The 19,460-nt window shown below is 39.2% G+C and overlaps 1 protein-coding gene and 1 long non-coding RNA gene across 2 annotated transcripts in view; both read left to right on the top strand.

Annotated features, from left to right (window-relative positions):
• Positions 1-19,460, top strand: part of LOC106169121 (guanylate-binding protein 6-like) — an 86,021-nt gene that overhangs the window by 32,471 nt on the left and 34,090 nt on the right. The gene's annotated exons all lie outside the window — the stretch shown is intronic.
• Positions 232-17,973, top strand: LOC147762755 (uncharacterized). Its single transcript, XR_015333635.1, has 2 exons — positions 232-329; positions 17,517-17,973. It is a non-coding gene; the product is annotated as an uncharacterized LOC147762755 (long non-coding RNA).

Raw genomic sequence — 19,460 nt, 5'->3', positions numbered from 1 at the left:
CAAACATGGAGGCAAGCTCTGGTTGCTAGTCATGATAATTTCTAGCACAGCATGGAAGTTTGTAAAAGAGTGAGTCATTAGCTACCTCTGGAAAAAAAAGATGAAACAGAAACTCATGGGAAGCCATGGGATCTTGTATTTAGATAAGTTGTAATATCTGTAATATTTGCCTTACGCTGATGGAATGTTCCAAATTCTTAGTGCATTTAATCTCTCAACTATGTCAATTTTAGCTGCATTCACGTCATGAAGAGGACAAGGCAAATCTCAATATGAAACTGAAAGATCTACAGAATGCTAATCAACAGGTTTACATCCAGGGGATGCAGGTTTGTTTTAAAGGCAAAGGATGTGCATTGGACCTTTCTGTAGCAAAAAAGCGAAATGTTCCTAGCAAATTTAGCTCTTTTACCTTCATTGCCATACAAAATTCGGAAATTGAAATCAGTCAGCTTGTTTTTTTTTAAGTTTTAAGAATTTTCTATTTTGACCACGACGTGTAAAATTCATCCATCCTTTTTATTACAATCTATTTGTCTAGAAACATTAAACATGGAACTATTTTGAAATATATGGTAATAAACCGAAATTGTCGAAATCTCATATCCTGAATAGGGCGATTAGAATATTGGTTTACGAAGGTATAATGCTCATTACATGCCTTAATAATTTATCTTGGATAATAAAAGTTTGAAAATGTTTTTAAACCTAAGGTCAAGCTATATTGACGAAAAATGTGAAGTTATCTGAATGCTTCATAAGTGGTATTTTTTGAATGAGTGATTGTTTCTGTCACCAATATTATTATATTCTTCATGTTGACTAGGCTATAACTATTTTCGTTTCATTGCCTTAAAAGAATATGGGGCCAGACATCCTTAACTGTGCACGAAGGGTAACAGTTAAAGAATGCCAATAAAAAATTCGCACCACGAAAAAATGCACCAACGTAAATATAATTATTTATTTATTTATTACTAAAACCACCTTAAAAGATGAGTAAAAAATGTGTAAAATAATACAATAAAAACAGTAATTAAAACGATTTTAAGAGCAGTCCCGCCAACACATATTCTTTTGAGAGTCTGTTCTGATAGCTGGGGCTGTTTACCAAAAATCTCAGCGTATCAACCAGTCCTGCCGGTGCATGCAGGTCCGGGCCAGCATTCCGGATTCCCGACCCACTCAGACATAAGATCGGGTTCGTACCGTAAGAAACAATCCTCTGGAGCAACGACCCCTGCACTATAGAACGATTAAGCATAAAATAAGACAGCTGATGAGTTAAAAGTGTAAGATACGGTGTGTCAATGCTCATTACCCTGCGGTATAGTGATTCCACATTTCTAGATATAGTGTAACTAATTTTCGGGACATGTAAGGCTTCTAGGAGAGCAGAGGTATGAGATCGCGAAGATAAACCCATGAATCTTGTGACCTGTTTGTTTTGTAATGTATCCAGGGGCCAATTCCATAAAACCATTCTAAGCCCTAGTTGGTTGCTAAACTTCATTCTATCTCTAGTTACCTACTAACTCTATTCCATAAAACCATTCTAAGCCTAGTATAGTTCTAAGTTTCATGCTAAAGTTAGAGTAGGTCTGGGTCTCTTCTAAATCACTAGTATCATTCTAATTCATTTCTACCCACACCTCCGAGGTGTAAGGATGGCCAGGAGAATTTTAGAAATAGTGGAACTCCGCAGAGCAATGCTGCGGGAACGAGTGTTTCGGGATAGAAGGAATCCGTTGGACATTTTTGATGACGTGGAACTTGTAAAAAGATACCGATTTTCCAGAGAAGGCATTTTGCTGATAACTGACATTGTCAAAAATGACATTACTCATCCAACCAGGAGAAATCATGCCTTAATAACCATGCCAGCAGGTAATGATAGCCCTGCAATACTATGCAACAGGCACATTCCAATATGTTGTTGGGGACCCTTTGCAAGTGTCCCAGCAAACCGCTTGGCGTGCAATTCATCATGTATCAAATGCTCTTGCAGCAAGGATTGGGGATTATGTGGAATTTCCAAATGCACAAAATATGGCCAACATCAAAGATGGGTTCTATAGGAGAAACATACACTTCCCAGGTGTGATAGGTTGTGTTGATGGAACTCACATTTGGATTAACACCCCTCACTGTTACGAAGCTGACTATGTGAACAGAAAAGGATATCATTCAATCAATGTGCAAGTTATCTGTGACCACAAAATAGATAATAAATAAATAACACAATAAAGAGATTTTCTTGTGTTGAATAATTGGGCTTTTGTTGTCTCTTCCCTGAAGTTGCCATTTTGTCCCCTTTCTGTATAGGGCTTTTATAGAATACATGGTAATGCCTTGACCAGTACTTCCCTCAGCCTGCTGCAATCAGCTCAACTTTCACTGTCACTGCCTTTTGTTTGGCGTAACTGACCCTGTGGTTTTGTGGTTTTCCTATGAATACACCATTCTAGCCAAATCTTAGCAAGCAACTAGTTAGAATGATTCTTAGTTTGGTTTTATGGAATAGAAATTAGTTGATTGCTAACAAGTATACAACTAGAGATTTAGAATCATTCTAAGGCCTAGTATCATGCTAAGTTAGAATGCTTTTATGGAATTGGCCCCAGGGCCGGCTTTCACGAAACGTTTCGCAGTTTGCGCATTCGCTATGGTTTGCGCAATTGCGCTAATTTTTTTAGCGTAGCTTTCTCGAAACCTTTCGCAATTTTTTCCGCTGTTAGCGCACGATGTCGTGCCCGGGAGTAAATATTGTAATCTCGAAACACTGCTCTTCGGGCCGCGGAGGCAAGAAATATGACAACAAATGCTCGTGCTCTGGATGTATAGAACGCCGTTTGTAGGCCTACAAAAATGATGAAAGTATCATTTTGATAAGATCTTTTTTTGGGGGGGAGGTGCTAACATTATTTTGAGAACGTCCCTTTCAACATTTGAGAGAAAAGTATTTTTTACAAAGTCGTTTCATCATTTTGCTTGTCGAGTCTTATCGTTTTGATACCGACATACTCTGTATAGAAACCAACATAAAATATATAAAAAATATTTCAAAAATACATAAAAAGTAAAGGAGTCTTATTAAACATAAAAATTAGTGATGGTTGACGTTCCCAGAGATTAGATCGATCCAACTAAATCGACCTAACCCCCTGGGGGTTCACGCTAAATAGCTGTCAGCCGAGCGGGCACAAAAGTTATTTACCCCCTTACAGCTTGTAGTAGGCGGGACGGACATTTAAGCCGGATTATCTGACAGTAATCTAGTGAGACTCCCCACGGGGATAGATCGATCTAAAATCTATGGGAATGCACCCCAAATTCACCTGGGGCTCGCCAATGGCCGTCCCGCAACCGCCTGATATGAGAGTCTCCATAGAGGAGAATAATCGGCCCACCTTGCTTTCCAGACATGGTTAGAGTGATGGATACACTTGCACTTGCTTTTATTCGGACACTTGGGTTGCAAACATTATAAATAACCCATTATCTTTGATCTTATGAACACCTGTCCCCATCTTTTCATTTAAATACTGATATTGTTATTACTAATATCTTTCTTTCATCAAGATAACACTGCCATATAAGAGCACTGCTACTGTATTTAATCAAATTCCAACACTACATTTGGATCTATAAATAACATAAGTGATGCTAGAGTTATTAAATAAAACATCTTACGAAATTTCTGGTTATATTTTGGCTAATAAACAACATTTCAACAAGGTATTTACTCCCGTCCCAAAGTTTTCTCATATTAGAAAATTAACCAAGTTTTGACAGAAAAGTAACACCGACTAATGCTATTGGTATGCATAGTCGGGCGTGAATTGTCAATAAACAATTGTTTTATCATTTTTACATCTGATTTTTCTGTATGCTTATGGCCGTCCTTCATTCAATTATTCTAAAAACGGAGTAGGGTAAAACCATGGATTTTTATAGACAAAAATGACTGATAGTTATATAAACTTTATTTATTGAAATAACCGCATTCAGTGCAGAGTCCGTTCTCCGCACGCTCGACTGTACCGTTGAAGGCTTGTTGAATCTAAAGGCAACCTGGCTATATTGATGTTTTCTGTATACTTATGAACATTCTTTTTCCTTTTTTTCATTTTGGAAGACTAGTATACAATAGTAAACATCGTTTTACGTGGTTTTCAATGCAATAAATGAGACAATCGAGTCTGGTTCACCGTCTTGAAAACGTCTACAGACCCGCGTTCATTACGTTTTTTTTTTCCAATAAAGCACCATCGTTACATTTCTAACTATTATCTGATTTTACACTTCTTTCAACGCTTGTGGACGGTATTTATAGCTTGTGGACTGTTGTGTGGACGGTAATATTAGTCCTTGTGGACGGTAGTGGTCGGTTGTAGACAGTAATTAGGTACACCGGGTACATGTAAATTCGCCTATTTTCGTTTAGAACGACAAGAAAAGCTACGCGAACGCCAAAGTACGCTTGCGAAAAGTCTAAGCGACAGGGTCCGACCTGTACCAAATATCTTGCGCAAATAGCGCATTATTTTGCGCAAAATTACATTGCGAAACGTTCGTGAAAGGGTCTGTTCGCAAAAAGGGACTTTGCGCAATTGCGCAAACTGCGAAACGTTTCGTGAAAGCCGGTCCAGGTCTTTTATATTTTTACGAGACATACAGATGGAGTTAGTTCCATAGGTTATAACGGGGGACACCAGTGCACCCCATATATACGATTTGGGTTTTGTGTCCAGACCCTTATAGCACACCCCATGCGACATTGCTCCATAATACGCCTTGGTTGCAGAACAAATTCTAGCAGCCGTGTGGTCATCCGCCGTGCAGTTGCTAATAAAGGTCATACCCAGAATATTTAAAGAGTCCGTCGTTTCCATAGGATATCGACCTAAGAACCACGAAGGGGGTGTTTTTAATAATACTTTTCCTACCGTCATACATTTTGATTTTTTGAGACTAAATTTCATTCTCCAGCGCAGGGAGAAGTCATAACAGATATTAATCAGCTCTTGAAGTCCAGTCACAGTTGTAGAAAAAATTGTTAAGTCATCAGCATAGGTAATATTATTGTATAAGTTAAAACATTAAAACACCAGCTTTTGTAGAGGATAATTCCTTAAGCAGCTCGTCAATAAAAATGTTAAAAAGGATCGGGGATAAAATACTACCCTGCCTTGTTCCCCGGGTAATTTTAAAATTAGCACTATATGAGCCTCCCCACCTTACTGAAGCACTTAAACACTTATACAATTTATACAATTTATACAATTTATAAAGATATAACCAATGTGAATCGGGGAGGACATCAAACAGTTTATAGAATAGCCCGTTGTGCCAGTTCATATCGAAGCATTTTTCGGCGTCGAGGCTGCACATATACAAAGACGAGTCACCGTCTTTCACAGTGCACATAATATCATTTAAGAAGCTGCAAGCGACATCCGTTCCTCTTCTTTCCTTAAACCCAAACTCAGTGCCAGCAGTGGTATAGGCCACACTGGGGAGGATTATGGACTCGATAAGTTTCGAGTATGTAGTGCTGATAGTGATTGGCCGGTAGTTCTCCGGATGGTTTGGGTTTAGACCAGGCTTTTTGAGTATGAGGATTAACACCCCCTCCGCAAAGGTGACTGGGACGATATTGTAACGAAGAATAGCAGTGAAAATACAAGCGAAAAGATCGCATAACACGTCGCTTTTAGCAAAGGCAATATGTTCGGCAGTTACACCATCGATGCCTGGAGAACAATTTCTTTTCAGGCGACTTATGCTTTCCATAACTTGTTGAGTAGTGACTGTTATTTTAGTTTGAGAACCAAGTAACGATTTGTAGCGCGTCTCAACAGCTGAGGAAATATGAGCTTGCTCCGAGGTCAGGTCCTCACTGTCCGTCATAATCCCTTTATAAAATTTGGCAAATTGAGTAGCAGTTAAGTTTGGCTTTACAGAGTTCCTTCTCCTAAGCTTTTTCCACATCCTATTTTTATTCCTGGTATAAAATAGATTATTCATTTCATTAATTTCAGAATTAATTGTGTTTTGGGAATACGAACGACAGAAGTTTCTGAACAAACGTTTAGCGTTTTTATAGCAGTCATAAATTATGCCTTTCCGAGGGCGGCCATTTGACGTCCAGATATGCCACCAGAGCTTTTTCTTTTCTCGCCATTGACTCAGGTGTGGGCACCACCAATGCTTGAATGAAGATTTATTTTGTACTGAGCATCCAGCCTCTCTAGCTGCTTCATAGAAAATGTTGCTTAGGCCGGTCAGTGCACCGTTGATCTCGTTTTCTATTTCATCAGGCTGTAGCGATTCAAACGCCTGCAACTTTACCGGCAACTTTACTAGTTTTTCATTTACTATCTTACAATATGCTGCATTATTAGAGCCATTGTTCCAGTTGAGGGTATGGTGTTGGAACGCACCGGTCTCGGGGGTTGTGAATCCATTAGTTATCATGTTAATACACAGACGGAGGGGTAAGTGGTCAGATAAATTCCCCTGATCAGGGCCTATAATTTTACATGAGGTCACGTCTTCCATGCCTGACGCTGATACTAGAATGTGGTCTATCCATGAGTAAACATCTCTCGGGGTACAAAAGTATGTGTAATTAACCGCCTGGGTGAAAAACAAGTCCGCAGGTGTGAGACAATTTTCCTGGATGAAGTCATGTAATATACGACTGTGGTCATTAAAGCGTTTGTCCTTGTACCACCGCGGGCACATGACCTTATCTGAGGGCAACTGGGCATTAAAGTCGCCACAGAGCACAGTGGGCGCAAATGATGCATATTTTTCTATTAGAGAATGAAGGCAGGCGATAGTATCTATATACTCCTCTGTTCTAGACCCATTACCGCGTTCAAAGTATGGCATATAGACTGATGCCACTACAAGAACTATATTGCCGGTGGAATCAAAAACTCCAATAGCACAGATTCTGTTACTATCAACTACCAACTCACTTATCGTAGCGTTCGACATCTGTCTCGCGATTATAGATACGCCACCAAAGGGTCGGCCAGAGTAAGGAAAGTCTAGCTCTACCATTGCACTTTTCCCATAAGTTTTAAATGTACCTGGATTTATGTGTAAAATCTCGGGGAGGATAGCGATTTCATGTGGCCTTAGCCAAGTTTCAGATAGGCATAGTATGTCACAATATTTTAACCTATCTTGTAAGTAATCAACTGAGCTCTTCAGGCCCTTACAGTTAAAACTCTCGACAATATCTGTTGTAAATTTTGTGACCCAACATTACTTTTAATAGAAATAGTTTCTCTCATATCGTGAGGATTGCTGCCTTCCGTGAGATTCGTACCTATGTGATCTCTAATTATATTTGTCGTAATCCCTTCCGTTGCCGTAGTATCGGTGCGTCGTCTCCCGCTCGTCGGACCGTCTCCTGCTGTCCTCTCTATAATAGCGGTGGTAGGTGTCGGTTGAATTATGTTGCCCGTTGGAGTAGTGGCTTCGTGAGACGCGGTAGTCACCCCCATGCCTCCCGGGCCTGACGTTTGGGTGCTTACGGTTATCCCTTCGTGTGTGGGTGGGGGTTTTCGTTGCATTTTTGTTACGAAAGGGCTGGATTTTTATATTATCATTCCAGTTGTCGGTGTTCAAAACAAGCTTTTTATACACTGCTGGTATCTTAATGACGAAAGATTTTTTACCGTACTTCTCAGACAGCAGTCTGCAGGAAACCCCGTCTATCCCCATGCTTGAGACATGGGCTACCATATCATCAACATCGTTTTCAGGGGACACATTACCAACAAAAATATCTACATTGTTACTCGAGGATTGAACACCGACCACTGGTTTTATAGCAGCCTTGTGCGCACGGGCTGTGCTTGCATCGGCAGAGGTGACGGGTTTGATGTGGGGAGTCTGTTCATCACCTACAACTTTGAGATTGCTGGAATCTTGGTTACCCCCTGGGATATTTGCATCAGCATGTGTAGAAATTTTTTCAATCAAACCTTGATATTGATGATGAAAACTAAAATCAGCCAACACATTATCGGGGTCGTCGCAATCCTCCGCTGAATCATCCTCGCGATCATCATCAGTATTTTCTTCTCTGTTGTGTTCTGAGTATGTTACGCTTACGAGATTATCGTTCTGGGACTTGTTGTCGCAGTGTTCCTGTGGAATTAATCCTGAAGCGTCCAGTCTACACTTGAGGGCGTCAACCTCGACGCGAAGAGCTGCATTTTCCTCACTGAGCTTTTGGGACAGCTTTTTCAGATTTTTAATATCTGCATCATACTCAGATCTGATCGTACTAATTAGGCCAATTAATTCGGCTAAATTGGCAATGTCATTCTCAGACGCGCTGTGACGAGCTATGTTATTTGCCTGGTCTTTGGGGCGGAATACTTTATCAAGGTCTTTCGTTTCCCTTTTGTTACAGATGCTATATCCGAGATGAAAAATATCAGGGATAATGGTGTTTTTGGATTGTCGATTAACCGGTTTGCGGTCTTTTAAATGAGGAAACGTGTTTGGCTCACTTCACATAAGTTATGATGCAGGGCTGTCAGTATGTCCATTTGAATTCCTGACAAGAAAGTTTGTTATTTCGTCCTGCGAGCTAAGATAGATTCTATCCAGTGAAGCTAAAAATATATCCACTAATTGCCCTTTCTCAACTCCATTTAAGTCTGAAAGACAATCTGCAGCAGTGAATTTGGTATTTGAGAATCTTTTGCGCTCACAGTCCTTACACAACATAAGGTCACCCTGACACAGGGAAACTTCTTTGCCATGACGCCTATCAGGGCAATCACCCTCCGGCGTACCGTCGCACTTCATAATTGCAGTTAGTTACAGTTATGACGAGAGCGCTGCAAAGTGAAATAGTTGTCTATGAATGCAAATGTAAGCGTCACTGATGTGTCAGTCTCAGACACCAATTTTTTTTGCACCAAGTTCCCTTTCCAGCAAAACCAAATCCAAATCCAATAACGATCCAGGATGAGCCCGATTGACTTAAAAATATGCTGTACAAATTCTGATTACCTTTGATAAGTCAAAGTATGTAAATTCCAAGATTTTGTCACTGTCCACTAAATTCTGTTGCAGCTGTGTGACCTTCACCTTTTTAACTTAATAGTGCTTGTATTTTATCTAAATATCAAATTGAATGACCCAGACGTTCTACCCTTGAAACTAATCAAAGCAAGGAAAAGGGGGTCACGTGACTTTCTCCCCAGGTCTCGCAATGTAAAAAAATCAGCATGGTTGACTCTAATGGAGATTCTGAGAAGAGGACATGGTATTTCCGTCCACTTCACACCTTTATTGTTGTATGCATGTAGTAGAAGGTTGCTGTGGGTTTCACGTTTGGGGCGTAACTTAGTGGTGTAACTTTGTTCAGCTTTTGTGTGAACTTAATTTTAAACATGTTGGGGAGAATATTGTTCCAATATTGCACTAAGTTGAATTGTATAGAGTCTACCCTGAAAGAGAAAAATAAGGAAAAAACACTATATTGGCCCTATTTTTTTGGTGGGGGAGATCACATTGTATGTCCACCCGAGAGTTATTTCTACTGTCAGTCCATGTTGGATTATTTACACATTTTGAATTTCTTTTTTAAAATTTCATTAGAACAGATCACAATAAAATGTCATATTTATTTATTTAACACAAGTCTTAACACGTTCAGTCAGTGATAATAAGTGTATTGATATGTTTCTGAAGCAGATTCCACAATCATAATTCAATAAAATTGAGAAATTTTTCAACTAATAAATGTGAAATGTCTCATAAATATTTGGAAAAATACTTTGGTATCAAAGTGTCCTATGAACTTGCACAGAGGATCAGACTGATTATGTACAATCCAATTACTACATGTTGGGTCAGTACTTTGTATTATGCCCATCCTTGCATGAAGTTTGCACTCGTAAACTTGCAATGGTTAATTGGAAGAAATATAACATGGCATTGTGTTGGTTACTTTAATTAAAATCTGTTTGAAATCTCTTTGAACATTGTTTTTAAACTAACCAGACTGCAACAACTTCCTGATAACAGCTATGGATTTCAACCTCAAATATAAGAAAAAGACGATTTTCTGAGGCATGCCCATACCCCCTCCCCCAATAAAAAGTTGATTTGAAGGAGAAGTTGCCGTCTTCCTCTAGTTCATGATCACAGCAAGCCCAGTGATCTACAAGGATATTGTAGCGGTTTTTGAGTCTAAAGGTAGCGTGCTAATAAAAGTTCAATCCCAAGAAACAGAGTTCTTTTTGTCAATAAACAGTTTTATTTAAATCCAACGAAGTTTGTAAGGAGGCAATAAAAAGTTCAATGTGTCCAGATATAATTTAAATGATACTGATGAAGAATTTAATATAAATGCATAATCCAGGGTGCTACTAGGTAAAGTCAATAATCCTAGGAGGTGTAGACATCGGTTGACATCGTACTGGTACTGGTACTGGCTGGCTTCACTTCGGAATTATTCCTGCCGACGGTAACCTAGGGTCCCGTAGCTACGCTGACCCTGTCGGGATAATCTGACTGAGATACCCCTTAACGTTGGTGCCCCCAGCCAACGTATCGCTTGTCCTAATCGACCTCCTGCCTAAGGTCTGCCTACTCTACACGGGAGATATTTCCCTCGTCGTTGGTGCCCCAGCCAACGTAACTCAGGCCTTCGTTGCTACGCAAAGCCTGTCGGGAGAATCTGACGGAGATTTTCCCTGTCGTTGGTACTCCTGCCAACGTATCACTCTTCCTAACTAACCAACAATCAACCGCCCCAGTGAACCTGCCAGAGAAAGTAGAAACTTTCTCAATCGGAGCCTCGAGCGTAGCCTTGTCCCATCAGATTCGACCAACCGCCCCAGTGAACCTGCCAGAGGGAGTAGAAACTCCCTCAATCGGTACCTCGAACGAGTAGTATCCTCTGTGTCTCTTCCGTGGTATCTTCACCCAGCGTGAGTTGGGCTCTGTGTCAGGAGATAATTTTATCGTTCTCACCTATGAAAGGGGAAGGGGTATAGGTAAGCTCGTGAAGACGTTAGCAGCAGCAGAATGTTACTTCTGTACCGCAAGGTCGTCCTCCTCATGTTGTATAACTCGCCAGAATTATTGGCCACAGTGCTGACGAGGGTAATGGTTCCAGTCACATGAATCAATAAATTGTTACAAACGCCCAAATATTTACCGGACGCTCCCATGGGGGTCTTTATGGCCCATAATGATAGGAATTACTTTGATAACGATTGTTAAAAATTTGTTTCATTACAATATATATATTTTTTATTTTTCTATGCTGTGAATCTTAGCTTGTGAATTAAGCTAATGAACAAAGACTGAATGTGGGCTGATAACAAGTGTGAAGATATTTCACACCTGTTGCAGTTTTGTGAACCCAAAGTTACCTTGTACAAGGCCTAAAGCTTGAAATTTCCATTAGGTGAAATAGCAGTAACATATAAACATGTTATATGAATAAGAATTGTTTTTACCCTTTTTAACATAATTCTTTAGCTATACAGTACATCCTTGAATTATGTGGATTGAAGTCAGTTATTGTGCAAAATGAAAATTACACTCTTGAATATATATAAAATGCTATCTATCAGCAATAAGTTCATAAGTGTGTTCAAAAGAAATGTATCTGTTCATCGTCACCTGAATGAGTGTGCCTGGGATTCTGTACATGTTTGGGGTGCCATTTGCAGCAATGGCATTTGCCCATTGGTTCCTCTGGATGAAAACCCTAACGCTGCCAGATACAGAGACATTCTCCAGCAGAACCTCGAGCCGTTCGCAAGTAGGATATACAGAGACAATTTTAGATTGCAACATGACAATGCAACTCAACACACAACCTGCTTAATTGCAGACTTTATACAACAAAACAACATTCAGCTGATGCAACAGGCAGCAAGAAGCCCAGATGCAAACCCAATTGAGCACATGTAGGACGAACTTGGTCGTGCTATTCAGAGGAGAAACCCTCCCCCTGCAAATCTAGATGAACTGCGAGATGCCCTTCAATATGAATGGACCAGAATTCCTCTCTAAAGAGTTGCGACTCTAGTTCACAGCATGTCACGCCGTTTGGCAGCCATTATCCAAGCTCGGGGTGGGCATACCCGCTATTGAGATTAATAATGAACTCTGAAGATGTTTCTTGACAATTTCCCCTAATTTCATATTAATTGTCAATCACAGTATAAATTTATGTTTAACTTTTCACTTGGTTCTGTTATGTAAAAAAAAAGTACTCTTTTTGGGGCATGAGAAAAAAAAACCTAAATAAATTAACGCTTTTTTCACATTTGCATTGGTTGTTTCTCCTTGACTTAACCAATCCTCCAGCTTCACATATTTAACTATATAAACAGTATTAATTTGGTACTATCAATAATAATGAAAGAAACAGGGCGATATGCATCTCAAAATTTCCGTGTACCAACCATTTTGGGCAAGAGTGTATAACATCATTTTCAAAAATACCATAATATTCAGGATCAAATCGTTCTTGCATTTACAGCAGGAGTAGATGCTGAATGAGTAGATCGCGCCCGCACGAAAACGAAGTAGATACTCCAGCGCAGTAGACTACTGCAATCATACTACAAACATGCTTCAAATCTGCTTCGATGTGGGAGCTAATTAGCATATTTGAAACATGCTTCTATCATGCTGCTAATCTACTGCATTAATGCTCCTCCTCTGTACAACCCTATGTAATTTTTGAAGTAGAATTGCAGTAGGCTATACTGCATTTCTACTGCAAATATGCTCCACGCCACTACTGCGTTAATGCTTCTTTGCTACTTCGATACTACTGCATTTTCTTGCGGGGAGCGTCTGTACAATTTTTCCTATGCCCACATGACAGCTAAAACTTAATGAAGAATTGTACATATACATGTAGCTGCTATGTTTTCTTCTTGTATGATACGGTCATTTGAATTGACAGGGAAATTAATTTATCTAATGTCCATCAATAATGTGCTTTAACAGCGAACACTTTACCGCAATCTGTATAATATGAGCTGCCCATCATCATCAGCATGATGCAAGTGATCAACTGAATTGAAAAGGTGAAGTAAGGAATCACAAAAATATTGGCACTCCGTTTGTACAGCCATTCTCTGGATATCATTGTTACTGCTGTCTTGGTGCCGTGGAAATATAGACATATTTGAAAATTTAAAACTACAGACTTGACATTTAATATGGAACATTTTTTTTTCCAAATCAATTTCCATCAGTTTTTTCTATTTTGCTGATTGGTAACTGAAAATAATGATTGAAATCGTGCTTTAATAACTTAATAAGTTACACCCTCCAAAAAGGACACTGATCTCAGTATCTAATCACAGTAACGGTTGCTGTTACCCCTGACCTCTTCTGGTTGCTACCAGAGCTCTCAAGCGGCAAGGCACTCCTTGAGATAGGTTTTTAGAGTTCAATCTGGAATAACATTTCAGGCAACGGTCAAAATCTGTCCAATTCGGTCAGGTTTTTTTGTAGGACACGTAGGCTGTTGATTCGGCGAGTAACGGCCTACCCACATATTGTCTACCTGTATGTGGTTCAAATATGGCGATTTTGAAGACGAAGGCAGCTGCTTATTCCCTTGGTTCTGTAAGTTATCGGCCATTAAAAGTGCCCTGTGTCGGCAATCTCACCGTGCAACCTAAATTTGTTACAAAAATGCCCCCTATCAAACGATAACCAAGTGGTTCCCAGATTATTGCTTTATTTGATCTGGTTCAGGTTTTCGTTGATGACTACCATTGGTGTATTGGCACCAATGTCATATCCACTCCAAATACTGACGCTTTTAATGACCTTGCAGCAGCACAACAGAACTGGTAATCCGTTAATTGGTAGCGACACACCTGCCTACACACTTCTCCATTCTCATATTTTATATGAGATCGGAGTTGTTTTTTTTTTTTTTTTTTTTTTTTTTTTTTTTTTTTTTTTTGAAAAAAGAGTGCATTTTTACCTGGGCATACCTTCGAAACTGAAATAGTCCACATTAAATGTCAAGTCTGTACATATTTTGGGTAATACTGGTATAGGTATTTTAATAATTAAAATTATGCCATTAAAAGACATTGTTTTGTTTTTTCCCTTTTAAAAGAATAATCCTTAAACAGGTATCAAGACACCCCCCACCCCCACCCTTGGACAGTTCCCCGGTTGGACAACTCAGCAACTCCCCAATAGGACAAGTGTGCATGTGAGTTTTCAATACATCCAGATTATACAGGTCATATAACTTAACAACCGTTCTGCAATTTGTCTAGTTTTACAAGTGATTATCCGTCCTACTTGTTTGTCATTATCTTAGCAAGATATGCAAATAAATGGTATGTTGGGATTTAAGGAGACAGAGGTTTAAACAGGGCTGGGTTTCTGGTCTTCAGAATTGATGAAATATTTTTTATCTTTCCCAAGGGACCATTCCCACAGATATTTGGATTGATCTATCTCCCTAAAGAAGTCTCACTAAATTGCTATCCAACTAACCGGCTTAAACGTCTGTCACGCCTAGTAAAGCTGCTAGGGGGTAATAATCGTTCCCCTAGCTGATTCGGTAGGCGTGACAGACATTGAGGAGTTGTTGGTCTTGTCCAATTCTGTTGACAACCAAGATGTTAGCTTCATGAGCATTATATGAGTTACGCAGTATTCGACGGTAGAAGCACATGTCTGCAGCCTCTGTGTTTTTAGTTATTGCAGCCGAGAGAGTATATGCCTCTCTACCATACAAAAGAATGCCCAAAATACAAAAGAATAGATCATACAAATTAGAGTCTAATTTTAGCGTCATTGATATTCTCAATTTGTCTTCTGATCTCCTTTTCACATATTCTGTCCAATGTCAATATTGACCCGAGGTAACTGAAAGAATGGACTTGTTCAATAGGGATTTCATTGCATATTAGGTCACATGTTGTAGGTTGTATTTATTTGGAGATCACCATGCATACTGAAGGTCTTCTCGTAGTTAATCTCCGGTTCTTCTTTCAAAGGGACATCCCAAACAAGATCTTGGGGTCGCGGTGGCGTCTGCGTATCTGGTATTGTTGACGTGGGTTCCACTGTTCAGTGCATTATCTTCTTTGCCCTCAAGTTGTTGAAATACGTGCTCACTATAAAGGAAAAAAAAAAAAAACAGGGCTCAACACACCTATAATGTGTTTCATAATCATTCACTATGTAATGTTTGAAGTAGAATGAAAGAATTATTGTCAGGACTGAATTAATTAATGTTTGGTTTGATCATAAAGTAGCATTGACAGATATGTTGATTCTCGTTTTCGTATAATTTAGCCAAATAATGTTTTATTGTAATTTGTCTTGACCGCAGGTATATCTTTTTTTACTTTATATGTATTTATATTTGATTCGTTGAAGGTCTTTATCAGTTAAAAGACTTGTTCTTTTGCAGCCATTTATTTGCCCTTTTAATTATGTTTTTGATGCATTTTTTTTTTTAATTAAAGTAAATTGCGGAATTATAATAAATTGTCGCAATTTGCACAGATGTTTACATAGGCCCCATTCAGATCGATAAGAGCCGAGTGCTAGCTAGGCCGCGACCTAAATAAGGAAGACCGCCTAATCCTGTAATGGTCTATCCTCCTCTCACATGCCTCCCTACGCGTCGTAGCAACCAGGCTAATTTACTTTCTCGGCCTGAATAATGCATTTCAGCAAAAAAAAAAATATATATATATATATATATTTACAGGAAAAACACTGCAACTCGACTTAGACTTGCATAAATATATGGATGTAGACCAAAGGAAGCTATGGGGCAGAATCCAAAGCCTTGATAACATCGTCCCATCCCATTTACTTCCCAACCCACCCCCTCCTACCAGCACCAAATGATTTATTCACAGTTTGTGTTAATCTTAAAATGATGATAATTCTAATTACTTCTCAATGCTGCACATTTCCCAGGCCTTCCTAATGTTCTACATTCGAAAAAAGACATTTTTATTTCACCACCACACATACTTAGGGTGGACACTTATGTATGCAGTTAAGGCCGATTTTATCCCGTAGCAAGTAATACAGTGGCGTTTTACAAAAGCCTCTTAAGAAAATCATTCAAGCAAATGGCTCAACCCCCCCCCCCCCCCCCCCCCCCCCGACACAAATGTTCAAGCACTGTCTTTGCCATCTACTGCTGTAGGATTCCCGTCCACAGCTATATAACGATCAAACTGTCAAACACCTCATCCTCCCTGACACAAGTGGTCAAGCATTAGGCCACACTTTGTAAATTTTATGGATGACATCCTGCGCGCGCACCGATTTTCGCCCGTTCTCCAAAGAAAAAAAAGCCCCCCCCCCCAGCCCCCAACAAAGTCGGTTGTGGCAAATGTCGTTATTGAATTTGCCAGGAAATCAGCTTTCTGCGCATGCGTATTATCGCCTCGTGGAAATGTGGCCGCTTTGCCGTCAAATTCATCTCTAGGATTACTTTCAAATAACACAAAAATAAAAGTCATAAAGAGAACGGGCGCCATCGTTTTGGATTGGTATGCCATTGATATTTGGCATGGAGATATCACCTTTTTACAATTGTGCGAAAGGCTGGCGGCGGCCGAAAAATTTCTGTGACATTCTGTACAAAGCAGCACATTAATACCAGGTTTTCTGTAGCGAAAAAAGGGACGACAAGGGCGTCGAGGTATTCGGTGGGCTGAAGGTCGGACAGGCCACCTGACAGTTTGGCTGCTTCGTGTGAGTTGTAGTAGACAAAATGGCATCGTCCGAATTGACCTTTAATAGATTTGGCAGTATTAAGCATATCTTTGCATCATTTTTTAAACATTTCTGTGAAGTGTTCAAAATGCTTTAATATTCTGAGAATACAAATAAAGACACACTGTTTGATTGATATTTGTTTTAATTGATTGCTATACCAACTGAATTCATGAAATAACCTTAAATAGATTTGGTAATATGAAGTATATCTATTCATGACTTTTTTACATTTCTACGAAGTATTCACAATGCTTTAATATTTTTAGAGCATGGATAAAGAAATATTGTTAGTTTGATACGTGTTACTGTGGTAAAATTTGTGTTTCCAGCTGTGTACTGACAGCATTCCTTTACTTAAGCAGTATTTTTTTTGACTGTTTTTTTTTTCGCCCTCGCGCACCGATTTTGGGGTACCCAGAGGATGTCATCCATAAAAATAAAAAAAAAGTGTGGCCTTATGAAGTATGATATCATCTGAGAACTTTAGCATAGAGGGAAATTTAATCCGCCATGTTTTTCGATTAATTTTCCCCCATTTCCGGTGGACTTGCAGCTTGCTAATGCAAAGCGACTAAATGACCAACTGTAAGAATCTTCGTGCACAGTGAGAAGTGTCTGGCCATATGTTTTGTTTTAGGAAAGAGCTTTTCTAGACACAATTTCCCCTATCAGGTAATAGCCTAGACTGTGTGGATTGTTTTAAGTCTATTTTAATGCAGGATGCCCAAAAGAGGGCTGAAGAACAGACAATGACTGAAGCACAGAAGTTGGCACATGAACGGGAAATGCTTGAGAAGACCATGGCAGCAGAACGCGCAAGCATACAAATAGAGCGCGCAGCCATGAGAGCCGAACAAGCGGAGGAGCATGTACGAAAACTAAAAAATCGTGGATGGCTAAGTAGATTATTTAATTGGGATTCATAAAAAACATGATTTTAAGAGAGATCGCCATTAGCAATGATGTTTACAGGTATGCTAATCAAGTATGTTTTAATGTCATTTATCCAACGTCGTTAGTTGTCCATACATATTTATTTTTTGGAACACTAATATGAGGACTTTACTGAACACTATTTGGATCACTAACATGATAACTAAAATGTGATCAATTTCTCTCCATACCCCTCATGGCATTTATAGAAGCATGGCGTAAGTTATTCGTGGAATTAGACACCATTAAAGGGATAATAACTCTTCGTATGATATCTATATTTCACAATAAAAACATTGTGAACAACTCATAGAAATATAACATATTCTGTTTTACCACAAAAACGGCAGTTATAGCTATTATTCAGATATCTGAGCTTGTCTTCAGATCACGTGACCTCCATTGATGGCTGTACTCAGTTATAATCTCTTAAGAGATTTTAACAAAAAACCAAACTGTTTAGAAAAAAACCAGGGACTAACTTTGAATGTAAAAATGGATTCATTAACCATTGGTAAGTATGGAAAAATTGTTGTTTACTCCAGGAAAATTCATTTTTTGGCCAAAACAAAGAGTTATTATCCCTTTAAGCTGGATGTTTGGAGATGTGCAGGGAGATAACATATTGTAACCGTGGTTTGTTACTAATTTTGTGGTGAACAGTGTTTCAAGTGAACACAGCAGCCAGCATGGAGTTTCAAATAGTCTTTATTCCCCATACACGTTCTACAGCCTGGCGCACAGGCAGCAGGAACAGTCATGGCAATCTCCCGGAGTCTCTCCCTCTCTGCTTGACAGGCCGTTGATATGGAATCGTGCTGATTCCTGCGTCCACTAAATCAGTTAGCAAGTTGGGCAATTAAAGGTCAAATAGTACAAATGATACAATGATAAATGGTCTTATATGGATATTATTTGATAAGCTTCGAGGGATAATATGGTTAAAATGTGACTGACGTAGTTACGTATATAACTAGACACGTTGTTGAAGTGGAAAATGATGCGCATGACGTCATGTACATGTAAATATAATTATCTGGGACGCTAGATTCAGTTTTATTATTACTTGTAATTGCTTTGCTGTTATTGGGCATATTATCATATTATTAGCATGGTTATACACACATAATATTGTTATTATAACCTTCTGCATGAATAATACCATGGCAAATTAAAACTGCCTGATATACATAACTGTATTGAATTGTGAAGATAACTGCTAAGACAGTTGTTTTTCTTGACATGCTTTTCTGCGTCATTTGCATCGGATGTATCCGTAAACGTAGGACATTACACATTCGTGGATATACAGGAAACTCTGTGCCAACGTACACGAATAATGCCCCTATTTCACACAGACCACGAGTCCCACGAATGGCCATGACTTGACAAATTTCAGGATTCGTGGTTGAATCGTAATCAGTTCGTTAAGTTCTCAACAGATTCGTATATAATCGTAGTCAGTTCTTGATCAATCGGGAATTCTTGGCAAAAGTTTTGATCTGTTCAAAATTTTGGCCACTAACTCCCGATTCCAAAAAATCGTAGTGAATTTCTGGACAATATATGTGCGATTCCAGCTGAATCCCACGAATATCCGTAACACTATCGCACCTGTATCGTAACTGAATCGTAGAGCGTGTCGAATTAGACCAGGAAATTGGCAAAATCTCAAGGATCCTCACGAATCCTGAAATTTGTCAATTCCTGGCGATTCGTGGGATTCGTGG

This window comes from Lingula anatina, chromosome 3, assembly GCF_051362555.1.
Source record: "Lingula anatina isolate TDL-2025a chromosome 3, LinAna3.0, whole genome shotgun sequence".
Taxonomy (NCBI): Eukaryota; Metazoa; Brachiopoda; class Lingulata; order Lingulida; family Lingulidae; genus Lingula; species Lingula anatina.
Note: the sequence above shows the minus strand (reverse complement) of the source record. Positions and strands in the feature narration are given on the sequence as shown.